This window comes from Notechis scutatus, chromosome 5 (genome assembly GCF_049901735.1).
Source record: "Notechis scutatus isolate UNSWTSFEM ecotype Mainland chromosome 5, rNotScu1.2, whole genome shotgun sequence".
Taxonomy (NCBI): Eukaryota; Metazoa; Chordata; class Lepidosauria; order Squamata; family Elapidae; genus Notechis; species Notechis scutatus.
Genome location: NC_142013.1, coordinates 112,280,843 through 112,290,607, shown reverse-complemented (window position 1 = coordinate 112,290,607; position 9,765 = coordinate 112,280,843).

Sequence of the window (9,765 nt, the reverse complement as noted above, 5' to 3'; positions counted from 1 at the left end):
TGTCCAGAATGTGGACTTTGCTGTCTTCAAAAATGTGACCTTTGTCTTTTAAATGCAGATGGTGAATCTTGTCCTGATGGGTTTGTTCTCCTAGGTTGGGCCATGCATTTGTGAAGTGATCGTTTTGTTTCTCCAATGTACATATCTGCACATGTCTGAACGTCTTCAAGAAAAAACATAAAAAGTCCAGTTGTCTCTTGAAAAAGCACCTTTGGGACAACCATGACCTGGATGACTGAGAATCTCCATAGACAATTTCCAATATGCTGTGATTAGAAAAGAGCAAGTTGGAGTTTTGAGGGAGAGAAATCCCTGTGCCAACCAGGAGTGGGATTCAATTTTTTTTACTACTGGTCCTGTGGCTTGGTGGGTATGGTATGGCTTGATTTGCGTGGCTTGATGGGCATGGCAGGGGAAGGATACTGCAAAATCTCCATTCTCTCCCCACCCCACTAACCTTCTTTCCAGCTCTGTTCTCCTGTGCAGGGCAACAAAAGAAGACCCGGCTGATCAGCTGGGACTCAATGGGAGGCGGAGAAGGGATGGGGCAGGGCCACTCAGAGGTGGTATTTGCTGGTTCTCTGAACTACTTAAAATTTCTGCTACTGATCAGAACCTGCTGAAGACCACCTCTGGTGCTAACCCTGAAGCTGACCTGACCAAAGCCATTTTGGAAGCTTCAGTGTTGCCACTCTGGGGGTGAGGGGGTGGGATTTGAGATAGCTGGGATTTTGTAGCCAAAACAAAACACTTCCTCTTGGGAACCAAGGACATTCTCACACCTAGTCAGAGGAAGGAGGAGTGATGTCACCAGGCAACCAGACAGCACTGTGATTGGACCATGTGACTGATTGTTTTGAGAAAGTGACACACTTTTACTTTTAATTAGGTAAAAACCGTGGGAACCTCCAGAGTCGGTTTTTACCAGATCTGTGCCAATATGATATATCCAATACAGCTGTTCTTTGAGGAACCTACCTTGGTTGCTATGGGTCTATTACTTGGAACCCTGATATACCGTACTAGTAGGATTTCCTTTTTCAAAGCATAAAACCAGATTTCTAATATTTTGTCAGAATATTCATGAACTGGCATAGACATAGGTAACAAGGTCAGCCAATGGGAGCTGAATTGGGGGCTGAGATTGGAAGGAGCCTGGGGGTGGCTTAGCTCTGCACTCTCAGCTTTGAAACTGAAACTAATCTGCTCTGAGCTCTGAAGCTGCTGCTTGTGTTTTGCCTGTAACTCTCTACCACATTGGAAGAATCCACTATTGGTATTGTAAGCTTTACTTCTTGCGTTGTTAGGTATATAAAGAAGTTAATGAATCCTGCTGAATCAGTCATCTGTGTGTGCTTTCTGGATTTGAACGTCTGCTGCACACTCTAACATATTTTGTTTTCTATTTCTCCAGTAGAAAGGAGGAGTCAGGTAATTTGTGACAGGGTTGGCTGGTCAGCCTGACTTTTTTTTTTAAAAAACAAAACCTTTTTCTATGCAAAGAACTGTGGGACGGAAGTAATAGCGCGACATTTTCATTTTGAAATTTGCCTCCAGACGTGCATGCATTTACTATGCTTCCTGAAAGGAAGAGCAGGAAAGGTCAGCCTGCAGGTGTCCACTTCTGTTGTGACTTGAGCATTAAACCTATGCTGTGGCTCTTGAATTGAAACGCAAACGAAAAAGCACATGGCATTTTAAACTCTCCACTTCTCCAGCTCACTCTCCTGCCCTTAATCGCACTACAGATGCAATCTGAAGGTTGCGGTAGGTGGTGTATATAATTATGTTGAAAAGAAAATATTTGGAGTTTTGCTGCTCACACGAAAAGGTAACCCCAGTACTTCCTTAACATGTGATTGCAAAATATAAAATGGATGCATCTTTGCATGAAGAACATGGAAATAGAATAACAGAGTTGGAAGGGACCTTGGAGGTCTTCTAGTCCAGTGGTTGCCAACCAATAGTCGAGGACCACTGGTGGTCCACGAGAAAATTTTGGTGGTCTGCAGAAAAATGTCACCCCCAAAGCACTCCACAAAGTAATTAATCCAGGCCTGCGGGAACAAAAGGCTTGAGTCACTTGCATTGTGAGCAACAGGAGGTAGTGAGAGGAGGGGGGAAAAGGGAGAGGGGGGGGGAACTTGCCCCACTTGCCTCACACGCCTTGCCTGGCCACCGGGCTGCTTCTTTCCGCTTCTTTCTCCTTCTGCTTTTGGCTGCACGCAAGGAAAGTAGCAAAAGTCTTTCTTTCTCTCCCCAAACTCTGCCAGAAGTGAGTCTTTGGGACCCTGCAAGGCCTCCTGCTCCAAGAAGCTGTGTCGGCAAAGTCTCATTTCTGGTGGAATTTGGGGGAGAGAGATAAAGACTTCGGCTGCTTCTGCTGCTTTCCTTGCATGAAGCCAAAAGTCTCTCTCTCTCCCTCTCTCTCTCTGTCTCTCTCTGTCTCTGTCTCTGAGAATGGAGCTGGAGATGGTATCCTGCAATCCCAAATAAAGAACGATCTATTGGTAGGAAAACGGGTTGGGGAATTTTCCTGCAGAATTTTTTTTGGGATTTTCCCAGGGTCTCTGGTCCGCGGGATTTAAAATTATGAGTATGGTGGTCCCTGAAGTCCAAAAGGTTGGCGACCTCTCTTCTAGTCCAACCTTCGGTTCGAGTAGGAGACCCTATATGATTCCAGACCGGTTGCTGTCCAGTCTCTTCCTAAAAGCTTCCAGCAGTGGGGCACCCACAACTTTTTAAAAACAGTTTATTTATATATTTTCACATTACATACAGTACACAAGTGCTTAGTGAAAAGCGTATTGTCTGGATCAATTTGTTTTAATACAATAATGCTCTTCCCACTCCTAGTTTCTACCTCTACTGTCCAACCATTTATCAAACAAGTCCCATGTTCAAAATACTCTGTATCTTCTTTTTCTTTTAATGTCAATCTATACATTTCTGCACAATCTAACATTTTCTTTAAAATTACATCATCCTCTGTAGGTGGTTATAAGCCAGAAATATTTTTGCTAGGCATAATACCTGGAAAGTATGATAAAGGGAATCTATATTTAATATTACATGTCTTGACAGCAGCAAGAATTGTATGTGGAAGTCCTGGAAAAATGAAGAAATGCCTACAGGGGCACCTACAACTTTTGAAAGCAAGATATTCCACTGGTTAATTGTTCTCTCCATTAGGACATTTCTCTTTAGTTCCGGGTTGGTTGTCTCCTTGATTAGTTTCTATCTACTGTTTCTTGTCTTGCCTTCAGGTGCTTTGGAAGAATAGGTTGTCCCCCTCTTATTTGTGGCAGCCCCTCAAATATTGAAACATTGTTGTCATAGAATAGAATAGAATAGAATAGAATAGAATAGAATAGAATAGAATAGAGTAGAGTAGAGTAGAGTAGAGTAGAATAGAGTAGAATAGAGTAGAGTAGAGTAGAGTAGAGTAGAGTAGAGTAGAGTAGAGTAGAATAGAATAGAATAGAATAGAATAGAATAGAATAGAATAGAATAGAATTCTTTGTTGGCCAAGTGTGACTGGACACACAAGGAATTTGTCTTTGGTGCAAATGCTCTCAGTGTACATAAAGAAAAAATAAAATACATTCATCAAGAATCATAAGATACAACACTTATTGATAGTCATCGGTTACTAATAAGCAATCAAATCATACTAGGAAACAAATAAAACAATATAAGTTGTAAAGATACAAGCAAAAAGGTTATAGTCATAAGTGGGAAGAGGTAAGTAATAGGAAGGATGAAAAGAATAATATTAATACAGTTTTACTAAGCAGTTTGACAGTGTTGTGGGAATTAGTTGTTTTGCAGAGTGATGGTCTTCAGGAAAAAAAAACCTGTCCTTGTGTCTAACTGTTCTGGTGTCCAGTGCCCTATAGGGAAGAAGTTGAAACAATTTATGTCCAGGATGTCAGGGGTCTGTAGATATTTTCACAGCCCTCTTTTTGACCTGTACTCTGTACAGTTCCTCAATGGAAGGCAGGTTGTAGGAAATGTTTTTTTTTCTGCAGTTCTAATTATCTGTTGAAGTCTTTATCTATCCTGTTGGGTTGCAGAACCAAACCAGATAGTTATAGAGGTGCAGATGACAGACTCAATAATTCCTCTGTAGAACTGAATCAGCAGCTCCTCAGGCAGTTTGAGTTTTCTGAGTTGGCGCAGAAAGAACATTCCTTGTTGTGCTTTTTTGATGATGTTTTTGATGTTAGGTGTCCATTTTACATCTTGAGATATGATAGAACCTACTGGTCTCTACTGTTGTCTAGTATTGTAAGAATAGTGTCTAGTATTGTAAGATTATGTCTCCTTTAGTCGGTGTTTTCCCTTGATTAGACATATTCAATTCTTGAGATGGTTAAAACCTAATCTGTTCTGTTTTTTTTTTTTTTTTTAAAGGAAGAAAGAAGGGGGGGAAATCAACATGCCCAACACCTTGGATAATGGCATTCCACTTATGCTCTACGGAAGCCTAATTTTAGACTCGGTATTTTCAAGGAACCACCTAGGAAAAGATGGATTCTTTTCAACTCCATAAAGGTTTCTGAATGACAACTTTCCTTAGCCAGACAATTTAATTTGAGCAACCCATTACCTGGGAAGGTTGATTGGAGATTAGCCATTTGGTTCTGTATACCAACAAAAGAATTAGAAAGGAACCACAGGTATTAATGCCGTGAACCACGGAAATGTGATTACAAGGAGTAAATTGATAGATGGAAATGACTAATGCAATCATCACGCCATGTTGGTGGGGACTGTAAACTGCTTTTCTGCTAAGCGTCCTCCAAGAATGATCAGAGCGGAGTTGACATTTAATAATGAAGAGATAATAAATTAATAAACCTAATGTCCTACAGTGCTTTACTCGGAGCTCTTCATGAACGTTAATTAATTTCCCCATTAAGCAGTTAGACAGATAAATGCCCAGCAAGCCTTCCACGCAACTTTTTTGTTTCCTTCAAAAAAAAAACCACACATACCCTGAAACAAAATAAAATAAAAGGCAACATAGCAAATGAAGAATTGATGTTTTTTTTTAAATGGATAAAAATAGTAACTGCAGAAAGAATGGCTTAGTTGTGACAGAAGTTTCTCCTTTCTTTCATCCCTTGATTTTCCTTGTTTTCTGTGGCACTTTTTAGTTCTTATTTCTGTTCTCCATTCTCTAAATTTAGTTTCCACTACAGTTTACTGTTATAATCAAAATTCTTACACACACACACACACACACACACACACACACACTTACACACACACACACACTTACACACACACACAAAGACACACACAGGCAAAAGAAAGCAATATCGTAATATTATGCTAGCCTCTAAATGTGATATACTGTAGGTATGTGTATATATATTTGTAAATGTTTATATACAGAATGTCTCTCTCTCTTTCAACTCTATCTTTATCTATCTATCTATCTATCTATCTATCTATCTATCTATCTATCTATCTATCTATCTATATATATATATATATATATATCTTCTATTTCTATCTCACTGTCCCTCTATCTCTTTTTCTTTCTCTCTCAATTTCCCCAGTTCTCTCTCTCTGTCTCTCTATCTCCTTAGATCTCTCTCTCTTTCCCTCACTATCTATCTATCTCTTTATCTGTCTACCTATCTCCTTAGTGCTGTCTAACCATCTGTCTGTCTGCCTCTTCCTCCCTCTTTGTCTCTTTGTCTATCTCCATTGATTACGCTCATCTATTTGATCTATTAGTTGTGAATTGCTACTATTATCTTCAACTCATACTATCTCTCATTTGCAGTTGGAACATTAAATATCTCTTAAATCTACTGATTTTGGTGTTCCTGACTCTAGAGGCAGACAGAGAAGTCTGAACAAAGCTGAACTGTACCTCATTGTCTTTCCTTCTGTGTCTTTCCCCCCCTCCTCTGATATAGCATGGCTACAACAAATAGACTCATCTGTCACGCTGTGAGAGGCGGTATCTTCACTTCCACCTACTTTTACTTTAAAAATAAAAATGAATTGTCTTCTGGATTGAAGACGTTTTGTCTTCTTCCCTCTTCACATTTCCTTCCTATTTTCCTTGGTTTGAAAGGTCCTCCTTCACGGTTTTCATATTTCATTCCTTTGTTTGGCTTTGGCATCTCTGACCTTCACCGCTTCTGTTGCTCTCCACCGCTGTGAAAAAGAGACTGACCCCCCCCCCCCACAATTTAACACTGCCTTTGTAAGAAAAAAAACAAAGCGATAGAGCGCCTGTGGGAAAAAAAAAGAAAAAAGAAGCTGGTGCGGTAACCAAACTTATCAGGATAGAAGGAAACCTGACTGCTAGAAGGAGAGTTGGTTTAGTAATTGCACAAGAGAGAGCCAGGCGTTCTCTGTGCAATTATTTTAGGGTAGGACACAACGGAGTTGTCCCTATCCAGTGCATGTGAGATCAGTTGGAAACTAGAAATGTAAATAAGTGTATACCATGAATGCAGGACAACTGCATTGCTTTTAGTTTGAAGGCAAATGCTATGTTTTGAATATGTTTTAAAGCAGTAACTTTGAGACAGACCTTGGAATCCTAGTGGACAATCACTTAAATATGAGCCAGCAGGGTATGGCAGCAGCCAAAATAGCTAAAACAATCCTTGGTTGTATAAATAGAGATATAGAATCAAAATAACATGAAATATCTTCAAAGGATCTTGGAGTCTTAGTGGACAACCAGCTAAATAGGAGCCAGCCACATGCAGCAGCAGCCAAAAAAGCTAATGCAATCCTAAATTGCATTAACAGAGGGATACAATCAAGATCAAGTGGGGTGCTAATACCATTCTATAAAGCCTTAGTAAGACCACACCTAGAATCCTGCATCCAGTTTTGGTCACCGCACTATAAAAAGGATGTTGAGGCTCTAGAAAAAGTGCAGAGAAGAGCAACCAGGATGATGAGGGGACTGGAGATAAAAACATATGAAGAACGGTTGCAGGAACTGGACATGACTAATCTAGTGAAGAGAAGAACCAGGAGAGACATGATAGCAGTGTTCCAATATTTGAGGGGTTGCCACAGGAAGGAAAGGGTCAAGCTACTTTCCAAAGCAGCCAGATGAGGAATAATGGATGGAAACTGAACAAGGAGAGATTTAACCTGGAAATAAGGAGAAACTTTCTGACAGTGAGAAAAATCTACCAATGGAACAGAATTTGCCTTCAGAAGTTGTGGGAGCGTCATCACTTGAGACTTTCAGGAAGAGATTGGACTGCCACTTGTCAGAAATGGTGTAGGGTCTCCCACTTGGGTGGGGGATTGGATTAGATGACCTACAGGGTACCTTCCAACTCTGATTATCTGTGAAAAGTATTAATACCACTCGAAAAAGCCTTGGTAAGACCACAGCTAGAAGACCACAGCTATACAACCAAGGATTGTAAGACCACAGCTAGAACACTGCATCCAGTTGGTCACCACGTTACAAAAAAAGATGTTGAGACTTTGGAAAAAGTGAAAAGAGCTACTAAGATGAGTAACAGCCTGGAGACCAAAACCTATGAAGAACAGTTGCAGGAATTGGGTATGGACAGTCTAGAGAAAAGAAGGATTAAGGGGGACATGATAGCAGTATTCCAGTATTTGAGAGTTGCCACAAAGCGGGGGGTCAACTTATTTAGTACCTATAGGCAGGACAAGAAACAATGGATGGAAACTAACCAAGAAGAGAAGCAACCTGGAATTATGGAGAAACCCCCTAACAGGGAGGACAATTAACCAGTGGAACAGCTTGTCTTCTAGGAGTTGTGGGTGCTCCATCACAGCAAGTTTTTAAGAAGAGATTGGACATTTGTCTGAAATGGTCTAGGATCTCCTGCTTGAGCAGGGGCTGGATTAGAAGACCTCAAAGGTCCCTTCCAGTTTTATTCTGATTAATTGATTAATTTATCTATGTGTATGTGTGCATGGCTATTCACCTTGACAGCTTTATTGGTTCAACAGTCTCAACAGGTTCAACTTTCTACAACAGTCTCAGCTTCTCATGTGATCCCTTGTGAAAATTAGAGGATGTAACAAGAGAGTCAGGTAGTGCATTCCAGGCATTGACCACTCCGTTGCTGAAGTTGTACTTTCTGCAATCGAGTTTGAAGCGGTTTACATTGAGTTTGTATCTGTTGTGTGCTCTTGTATTGTTGTGGTTGAAGCTGAAGTAGTCATTGACTGGTAGGACATTGTAGCAGATAATTTTGTGTGCTATGCTTAAGTCTAACCATAGGTGGCATAGTTCAAAGTTGTCCAAGCCCAAAATCTCAAGCCTGGTGATATAGGGTATTATATTGCGAGCAGAGGAGTGGAGGACTCTTCTCGTGAAATACTTCTGGACTCGCTCTATTGTATTCATGTACAATATGCAGTGCAGATTCCAGAATGATGAGCTGTATTCGAGTATTGGTCTGGCAAAAGTTTTGTATGCTCTAGTGAACAATTCGATATTTAAGGAGGAGAAGCTTTGTAAGATTAGATTTGCAACTCTTGATGCCTTTTTGGCAATGCTGTTACAGTGAGCTCTAGCGCTTAGGTCATTTGATACGAGAACTCCAAGGTCCTTGACAGGGTGAGGATCATCAATGAGGTCATATCCGCCTAGTTTGTATTTGGTGTACTGATTTTTTTTACCAATGTGTAGGACAGAGCATTTATTGGTCAAGATTTGGAGTTGCCAGATGTTTGACCATTCAGACACATAATCAAGGTCTCTTTGAAGGATAGTAGCATTGTTGGTGGTGTTGAATAGTTTTACGTCATCCGCAAAGAGGACGCAGTTGCTTATAAGGTGATCGCAAAGGTTATTTATATAGAGTATACATTTATATAGAGTATAAATTGCCTATCCCTGCTCTATGGTCAACAAACTCCTCCCCCAACTTTGAGGAACAAAGCTTCAACCTTCAGAAAAGTCTATCATCACTGAGGAACCTCCCAATATATCCGCCTTTAACCCAAATATGAGCTTAAAGAACGACATATGAAACCACACTACATGTTAGTACCATTCTGAGACCACTTGATAGCAACACTATTTGTATTCCCTGAAGCAGTTTGAAGACCACTCTTGACTGCCATCATTTGTATCTGGCTCATAAGCCTGAAAAGATGCCAAATTGAATCAGTTTTCTGTTCAGTTGTTCAAGAATAATGGCATTTGATCAAACCTGAGTCTCAGAACGAGACAAAGAGATTATACTTTTTCCTAGGCATGGAAAGGATGGGAGGAAAATTGGCAATCCGGTTTATCGAAAAAATCTTTTTGTTTGGGATTAAAGCAAAATACGACAATCTAGAAGGAAGTAAGGGAGGGAGGGAGGGAAGAAGAAAGGAAGGAAGGAAGTTGGAAGAGAGAAGGAAGAAAGGAAAGAAGGAAGTTGGATAGAGAGAAGGAAGAAAGGAAAGAAGGAAGTTGGATAGAAAGAAGAAGGAAGAAAGAAAGAAAAAAGAAAGAAAGAAAACACAAACAAACAAAGTTTTTGTTTAAAGTCCAAAACAACAACAACAACCAAAGAAACCAAAAGATATATGAACAAAGGACTACCACACCTGAGACACTTCAATGGACCACTTTATGAACATCAGGACCCAGCACCAGAACAGATTAATAGAAAAAAAAATTGAAGTTTTCAAGAAATTGGATTGTATGACAGGCAATAAAAGTTGGAGAGGACTTAGAATTCTGAGCTTAATAGGAATCATAGGGATCATGTAGTTGAGCCCTTTGGGATGAGTAGG